An 8,424-nucleotide genomic window follows, 5' to 3' on the forward strand; every position below is an offset into this window, starting at 1 on the left:
GCCCCCTTTTCATACTTTAAATGCCCATTTCCAATAACCAATGATCACACAAAATGAAACACCCCCCAGCTGGCAAAATTTACCAAAGTGGACCTGCAATCCAGAAAATTTACCCCAGGGCACCACCCCTGGCTACACTGGATGCCCCCCCCCCCCCCCCCCATTGCATTCCAGCACCTGCCCCTTGAGAAGTGTGCATGCATCACTGCCAAATACTGAGTGAGTAAGTTGTACCACACCTTTCTTTTTTGCCAGTATGTTTGCACTCCTCAGCTCTCTGTGGGTGTATCGCTGCATGTTTTTATCGGTGATTCTGCGAGCTTCCTGCTACCTCGGCCTGTCCTCTTCCTCCATGTCTGTACACTTCCTGGCGGCACGCTGTGGAAAGCCGAGACCCCACAGAAAGTCCGGCGGCACATTGTCGGTGCGTTACTTCCGGAGGACGCCAGCTCAGCTATTGCTGAGGCCCGTGCTTCTCCGTGCTTCTCTGCTGACCTGTCACTCGGCGTGAATGGCGCCCAGGTCCCCGGTCACCATTGTGTGACAGGCTTTACGAGAGAAAAGCGTGATGATGCTGAAAGCCAGCATGGGAGTGCTGATGAAGGCAGGATGTTCTGGAAAAAACTTCATGGTGGATTTTATTTGGTGCGACATGACCTATGGGCCAGATCTGTATCTCATTTCTCTTGATTAATCAAAGGTTTCATATGTATTAGTCTGTTTTATTATTATGTGTGAATCTTTACATGCAAACATATGATGATAAATTAATAAAAATGTGGACATTACAAAATGTATTTTAAAGAAAACTGCAATAGCATTATAGAATTATGCAAAGAAATTAGGGTACAGCTTAATATCCAATTTTATGCACATTTTTCACCTAATACTGGTTCAGAAATTAACTTCACAGAAATTTGATTGCTTTTCACAGAATCCGAACGATTTTGTCATGAACATTGTGCATGGTGCTGGTTTCTACACTAAGCAGATGAGCTTGTGAATGACTGAAACTTTAGCCCTATATTTCTCCTCTTGTACTAAGAAAAAACATGTAACATATTACAGCACACAAAACTCTAGAAAGTCCCCCCTATAACTTACATTATATGGAATCAAGTAAGGCTTACTGAGTCCTGAGCTGTGTGTCCCTGAAAGGTAGAGCTTTTGTGTGTGTGCTTGGCGTTCCCTCACGTTTATTTACATAGCGACATGCACTTGTGGCTGGGTTTTACTTTCAGCAATCAGCGGCACATCGTGTTGTGGCTCCAAGAGATATGCTGTCGTTTGTGTGTATGTGTGTGTGTACATGAGCGGTCCCCATAAAGACATGTTTACCCGACATGCGCGTGCGTATGTGTGCCTGTGGGTGCGTGTGTGTGTCTGCATTGGTGGTTCATCACATGGGCTGCATCTTGGTGTTTGTATAAATGAATGTAAACCTAACTGCCCACGCAGTTAATAAATAATGCAATAAATACATTCATATTAAACGTTAAATGCCGTCCCCTTTGGATCAGGTCATTTTCGAGCGCTTTTTCCCGTCAAATAACTCGCCTGACTTTTCGGCAGCGATTCTGGGTCCCTGCAGGACAAAACCAGCAGTCCCCAGGCCGAGAGAATAGAGCGAGCGGCGGTGCCCGCGGGCCGGCCTGGGTGTCGGCGGCCTTTCTGTTTACACTGGGCACACAATGGGCGCTAAAGCCCGTCGCGCTGCGTCTTTTCTGGCTGCTCCCTGGTCCTGAATGTGCAGCCCGAGCCGCCGGCTGAATAAGCCCTGTGAATATTGCCAAGACCCCGTGCTTTGTTCAGCATTATTCACTACAATAGATATCACACTTTGGAAGTCATTTTTTAAAAAGGGAATCAAAATAGTACTTCTTGTAGCTTTTGTTTCGTTTTTTTCCCTCCCAACTCCCTGCGTCGCCTGCACCCCTTTCAGCCGCCTCCATTATACTGACAAATTAAATAAAGCACTTCATTGCCTTGGAGGCCCAGCCAGTCCTGTCTGGACCGGCTGACTCGCAGCAAGGTGGAACCCGTCCGTAGGTCGCCTCTCCCGGGTCAGAATCTAGAATCCGAGCCTCACTTCTGGAGCCGGACACGGGGAGACCAAGAGGAAGGATATGCTTTTTCCTCTCTGCTGGGGTGTAGAAGCGATAAATAGGAGACCACCACCCCGCCCCCCCCCCAAAAAAAGAGCATCCAGGTACCTTTCTTTATTTGTTTGTCTGTTTATTTTAACGTTATTGATTTACCGTAGCTTGGGGCATGCCTGTCACCTGGTACGGGGGCCTGTCGCATCGCATCGGGGGCTGTGTCCGCATGCTCACACTCAACCAACAGGACGCAGAGGGTCTGGCGAGATGGTGCGGGGTGGGGGGGGGCGCTGTACCCACGCTGATTCTGATGATATTTTTGGTCAGTCTAGATAAACTCAGATGGGTGAAAACGAAAGCAAAAATCATTTTCTGGTTTGTTCCTTACAGAATGATAGTGAGGTAAAGCACAAACAGCATGAGATATTTATGCCTACTTCCTGCTACACTGAAACGTTCATCTTTTTGGATGTTGGTTGCACAATTACTTAAAGATGTCAAATAATTTTTATTTTAAGTCCAAGAGAAATAAAAAAGATTAAGTAGCTCAGGAAAAGTTACTATTTATCCGCAATAATATTTCGGGAAAAAACATAAACCCTCGAGATATGAAACAACTGCAAACTATCCGCAGAAGGGAATCGCTTCTGTCGTTCTGTATGGATGATGCAGATTTGGCTTTTATTTGTGTGTGACTGTGAACATAATGATCTTTGTCATTGTGATGCAGACAGGCGCTGTCAGGTTGGTCCACCCTACCTACACGTGGTAGGAAGGTTACTTTTAAAGATCTGCTATGAGGTTATTTTATTCTTTGTGTGAAGGAAGGAGTGCGAGTCACTCATGAAAAATAAAGGAGGGGCGAAAGAAAGAGCAGGTGAGAAGGAAAGGGCAGGTGGGTAGGACAGCTTTGAAGGCACTGGACCCCCCAGGGAGGGTGACCCCATTTAGGATTCTCGGCGTCTGTGGGACGGAGCATGGCCCGTCGTCCATCTTGCTGGGGGAGCCGCGGGGGCCCAGGTGGGCTTGGGGTCTGGCCTGAATTCGGGGGACCACAGATGTGCCCCCCCCCACAGGGCCATGAAAATAGAGAAAAGGCTCACGAAGAAAACATGGCGGAAACTTGTATACCCCTATATGGCGGCTGACCCCCCCCCCCCCCCCTTCGCCCCCCACAGAGATTGGGGGTTAGCCAGGGGGTCAGGAGGCAGAGAATGGCTTGACTTTGGGGCTAAAAGGCCTTCATGTGCGGCATTTCCACGTCCAGTTTCGCTGATCCAGCATCATGTCTGCTGATTAGTGTCCCTGTGTCAGGCTGTAGACCCCGGGATCTGACCCCCCAGGGAGGGAAACTGAGTGTCCTTTTAAAAGGGAGGAAGTACCGTTCTTGGCTACACTCTCTATCCAGCTCTCTCTTTCATTTTTTTTCTTAAAAGTCTGCCTTTCTGTTTCAGGTACAGACTATTTGCTTTTCAGACTCTGTCTGAAAGGCGTCTGTGAGCAAAAGGCGTTTACTGTCCCCGGCTTGCACGCATTCACCTCGTGGGCTTCCCGGTCGCTGAGTGGCCTGTAAAATCTATGTGGTGCGTGATCAAGCGCAGGTGATGCGACACGCCGCAGCTGATTCAACAAAGATCCCCACTGCGGCCAAAGACTCGCTGAGCTCCGGTGCCTAAAGCAAACCCCCCTCCATGCCACCGTCTGGGTTTTCGCTAGAAGCCGAAGCTGTTATGTATACAAGACAGGACACATAGCCCCAATTACTAACCCCTGTGCGTTGGGTTTAAAAGAAAAGCATTAAGTGTATTGCTAGATTAATACGAGTAGAACCTGACTTAAAACATTTGCTATGTAATTCTGTGGCAGCTGCTGGCTGAAAAAGAATTGAGGAAGTTAGAAAATAATGCATATTACAATAGTGATTTTTTCCAAAGAGAGAAAATGTGTTTTTGAATGACAATAAAGTTTTTTTAATGAGTTATTTCAAGGTTACTTGTTTCACAGTGTAATCTCAGAAAGAGAGGCGCTACTCTCTCACCTGCCTCTGATGTAACAGCAACACGAGTTGAAGGCAGCTCTGACTAAATCAGCATTTGGTACTAAATTCCCCGATTCCCTCACAGCTAATAATGGAGACATGAGGGCATATTTGAGGCCTCCTTCCAGGGATGCAATAGGGGCAGGGATACCCTGGCAGATTCAGGGGAGCAAGAACTTTCCATCGGCCCTCAAATATGTCAAATTATACATAAAATTGGTGGTGTGGGGATCCAAGGTGACATTTTGTCAGGGGGCAGAGTTCTAGTTACATCTCTGCCTCACACCAATATGACAAACAATACGACTGATGCTTAACTAGATAGGGACTGTTGAATGAAACCTCCACAGGTTTATACTTGTGATAGTATTTTTCAGACTATCTGCTTGACTCAAAGGTACAACATCAGTGCCATACCTGGGATGTGAACTGAAACCTGATGTTTGGAGTTTATACTTTTAATTACCACCTACTGCCTTAAATCACAATTATCTCGTACTAAAAATTCAAATGCAGAAATCTAGATTTTTTTTTACCCGCCACTAACAACATACAAATCAAATATCTCTTCATTAGCGGAGGGGAATGTTTAATCTGCCTATTTAATGATTAATTAACCCGATTAACTTTTGTTATTTGTATGACATCATGTTCTCTCTCTTAAGCTCTTGAGAGGTATTCAAAATGAAACAGTCCTCTATTAGAGTATGTTTGCATATGTATGGCTAGAGAAGTCGGTCTGGCTATATGGGGTTTATGTGGTTCCTCTCCTTGTATAGCAGTGTTTCCTAACCCGGTCCTCAGGGACTGTCAGACAGTCCACGTTTTTGCTCCCTCCCAGCTCCCGGCCCCGATCTGCGGGTCTCCGTGGACTAGGCTGAGGAAACACTGTTATAGAGTCTTCCATACTAGGGCTGGTGAAATCCTGTATGTTTGGTGCTTGATTGAAATGGGTGGTAATCCTAACCGTGTCTAGCCTCTTGCCGGGTGAAGCACTCTTAAAATAACCCGTCATCATCACACCAACACTTACCCACCACTCACAAGAACCGGCAGTATGCTAGCCTGTCAGTACACACACACACACACACACCTACCTGATCCTACCTCACTGTTCCCCAAATTTACATAGACACATAAAGCATACCCCAAAAACTGACCAAGATTATTATTATTATTATTATTATTACTCGCCAAAGCTTGGTGTTAGTCTGCAAACACACACCTTTCCTGAGACTTCTGTCACTTTGCTGCATCACGCTACACCGAGCGTGAATGAAGCTCTCCACATCAAGCCCTGCAGCCATTATGATATCATCTTTCGCACCAAACAGTAATGCTTATTAATTCTGCCGGCCTGTGCGGCGCAGGCTGGGGGGTGGAGGGTGCCCCCGCAGCTAGCAGTTAATTTAATTAGTCCAGCTGGGCTTTCGTTTCAGCCTGCCTGTGTCAGAGGCATTGTTGGCATGTTCCAGCGCTAACACAATTACTGATTGCTTTTAGATAGGCAGAAATATGATTAGGGTTTTTGGGCGACTGTATCATAAGCCTTATTAGTTTCATTTGAAATCTGCAGATAAATAGGGAAACTTTTATTTGCTGTGTAATGAGATTATGCTTATTAGGACGGGGGGGGGCGTGTGACCCTTGTGCGGGGATTACAGGGCCACTGGCGGATAAGGAGGCCGACTGCGTACGGGCCGCTGTTCAAAGGCAACCACCCCCCACCCCCCCCCCCCTGAAATCCCACACATTTAGTGTCGAGTGCATGCCTGAGGCAGCAAGGCAGTAAGCAGGCACCTCAGGGAAATGTGGGGATGGTTTCTCAACAAGCCGGCCATCTTGTTTTTGTACGGTCATCATTCCCAGGAGCCACAAACGACTCTATTTTTGCTTAAAGCTGACGGATGACGTTTGCCGAAGGAACATCTGTAGAACTGCTTTCTTCTAGTCAAGGTCCTAAACTCCATATAGCGCACCTGCTTAACGAGGCCAAGTCACTAAGTGGTTAATGAAGGATAGCCCCTCTCTCTGGCCAGCACGTAGCAACCATTGTGTTCCGGCGAGTGCAAAGAGCCTCTTTCACAGCTTCTGACCCCGGGCAACTAAATGACTACATTAAAACATGCTTTCACACTAGACCCTCATCTGCTACCCATTAGAGTTAGGACCTATTACTCGGGTAATGAATGACACGGTCCCTAATTATAAATGTACTCAGAAACGCTGACATTATTAAAGGCAGAGAGCTTGCAGCCCCATTAACAGGGCTGCTCTAAGTGATATGCTTGTGAACTGTTTGAACCATTACATTCATTACATATCAATCAAAATAGGTGTTGCGATTAATTGATGAATGGAACAATGGTTAAAATCTAACAATAATTGCAGAGCTCTCAGAGAAAAAATACTTTTGTACTGACATGAGCATATTTATAAATACATTAGTAAAACAGAAATGAATGTGTTGTGGGTGATTCTGGAGCTGTGTACTGTACAAAAGCTGATAAAAACAGCATATGTACATATAAACATGTATATATGATCAGATGGCATCTTCTCAGTGTATCATTACTTTTCATTTTGGGGGAAATTCGGCACAAGTTTACCGTGTCTTGAATAGTCGTCACAAGGGTGCGTGTATGTTTGTTCAGCTTTAATATTTTGTATGTTATTTTGAGCAGGTGGTACGGTAGCGAAGTGGTTTGCCCTGTGGACTCGTACCTCTTGGACCAGGGTTTGAGTCTCCGAAATGTCCCCATGAGTATGGGGTTTGTGTGTTCTTCCCATGTCGTCATGTTGGTTTTCTTTGAGTACTCCGGTTCCTCCCCTCCGAACAGTCAGAAAAACATGCCGAAGTTAATTGGGGTTACCAAATTGGCTGCAGGTATGGGTTGTTGCCCCCTGCTGCGTTACTCCTGTAGCTCCCAGGTGAGCCTCTGCCCTTTGTGATCCTGCGCAGGAAAGGCAGCTACAGGGGATGCATGGATCTTGTTTTGTTGCCCTGTTGATGCATTTAACCAAAGTGACTCACGCAACTCATGCTTTTCCATTGTCCACGTACTTCAGTGCGAAGCCACTTCACATATCGGCCCTCTGAAAGGTACAGCAGAAGTTCCCACTCGGAGTCTGATTCTCTAGTCGTCACGCGACCCGCCTTGGCGACGATCAAGGTGTTTTCAGTGCCGCTCGCCGAGAGGCGTCTCCTTCGCCAGACATCTGACTCCTGTTGACAAACATATTCTGGTGAGAAATAGCAGTGCAGCGCTCCGTAAACATGCAGCCCTGGGAGTAATTACTCACCGCCAAGAATCTGAATAATTCCAGTAGAAACAACTGGGAAGCATCACAAAGAGTTTGCACAATGGGGAAGAGCAGCAAGTCAGATATTAAATTGCAGTAAATTACATAGCCTTCACGTTAAGGTTAATAGATAGGAAGGCTTTTGCACACGCTAATGCCTAATCACTTGGGTTAAAGAGGCAGTTTGGTGGTAATAAATATTTTTGTGTTCTGCCATGTTGGGCAATGCTGCCATGGCTCTTACCAGCAGGCCTGCTGAGGACAGGTTAGAGCGGGGGAGTCGGCCATCTGTTTCCCCCCCGGAAACCTTGGCAGTGGCTGTGAGCATTATGTGCTGCTCAGAGTGGCGTGGGACCCGGAACGCGGCCAGAGGCGGTTGCTGGTATTTACGTAGAATTAAGCGTTACGCTGCAGTCCCGTTAAGAGCTGGGAAATGACCGTGTAAGAGTGCACTGATGGTCCTTCTGTAGCACCCTACACACTCTTAACCCAAATCTGTTTAGCAGTACTGGGCTCTGCATGTTGTGTTTGGTAACAGAAATATTGCTTTTTTTCCACTTAGTTCATTTCTGCTTATCTTATGATTCGGAACATGCCGGGCAGTGTGTATCATCGATAACTTCTGGCTGTAAGAAAGGTCAAAGGATTGAGCGGGAAATTCTCTGTGTGGCTGGTGCACAGCAGACCTACAAGCTTCCGGCTTTCAAGGGCATCTGGTTGCCAAAGGATTTAAGCATATAACTCAATACTTGGCGTCCAGGGTATTGAACCAGTGGAATCTTGTTCTATGCGTCTGCCAGCATATTTCCAGAGCCGACATCTGAAAATATTCATCTGTGTGTGTGTGTGCTAGATGGTGTTGGGTTGAGAGTTTCTGTCTCACTCCCAATGCGCAGCAAAGCCAGAGGCTGCATGTCTGATTTGCTCGATGGTGCTGGGATTTTGGCAGCGTGTGAACGAGACTGGGAAGCTTCGGCGATTTTC

The 8,424-nt window shown here is 46.6% G+C and overlaps 1 long non-coding RNA gene across 1 annotated transcript; it reads right to left on the reverse strand.

The window, feature by feature from the left end:
* Positions 1-2,214: 2,214 nt before the first annotated feature.
* Positions 2,215-7,352, reverse strand: LOC111847154 (uncharacterized). Its single transcript, XR_002839038.2, has 2 exons — positions 6,862-7,352; positions 2,215-2,427 (listed from the first exon to the last, which is right to left on the reverse strand). It is a non-coding gene; the product is annotated as an uncharacterized lncRNA (long non-coding RNA).
* Between the last annotated feature and the right edge of the window lie 1,072 nt (positions 7,353-8,424).

Source organism: Paramormyrops kingsleyae, chromosome 1, assembly GCF_048594095.1.
Source record: "Paramormyrops kingsleyae isolate MSU_618 chromosome 1, PKINGS_0.4, whole genome shotgun sequence".
NCBI lineage: Eukaryota > Metazoa > Chordata > Actinopteri > Osteoglossiformes > Mormyridae > Paramormyrops > Paramormyrops kingsleyae.